The following is a 462-nucleotide window of genomic DNA, read 5'->3' on the forward strand; positions in this document are numbered from 1 at the left end:
ATTTGTTGATAATTTCTCATCAGAAAATGAACGCTTGATTTCTGAGTTATTTTAAGGGTTGATATTTCAAGCACTAAAACAAAACAAAACAAAACAAAAACCAATGTAGCAAAATGTGAGCAATGACCAATCAGAATGGACGCTTTTCTGAGAGACAGAGCAGGCCCTGCAAGTTACCGCCTTTGCCTTGCATTCATGTTTCAGTTGAATTGATCATGAGGAATCTTTGGAGTTTGGGGAAGAGGAGCCAGAGATAAGGTCACAAGGTGCTGCCTGGGAGCTCAGAGTAATAAATATATCCCAACTACTATTTAAGCATTTCAACACTTTCCCAGTTGGAATGGTTGAATTGGTACCTACATCTGAAGATCAGCCCAGTTAACATAGCTGAGCACATAGTTTTATTTATCTTATCTGAAGTCCCATTGAAATGACTTCAAAAGCATATCTGAAAAAAAAAAA

At 37.2% G+C, this 462-nt stretch overlaps 1 protein-coding gene across 1 annotated transcript in view; it reads right to left on the reverse strand.

Annotated features, from left to right (window-relative positions):
* LOC105309874 (trace amine-associated receptor 7a-like) overlaps positions 1-462 on the reverse strand; it is a 9,465-nt gene that overhangs the window by 344 nt on the left and 8,659 nt on the right. The gene's annotated exons all lie outside the window — the stretch shown is intronic.

The sequence above is a fragment of the Pteropus vampyrus genome, unplaced genomic scaffold, assembly GCF_000151845.1.
Source record: "Pteropus vampyrus isolate Shadow unplaced genomic scaffold, Pvam_2.0 Scaffold910, whole genome shotgun sequence".
Classification (NCBI taxonomy): Eukaryota; Metazoa; Chordata; class Mammalia; order Chiroptera; family Pteropodidae; genus Pteropus; species Pteropus vampyrus.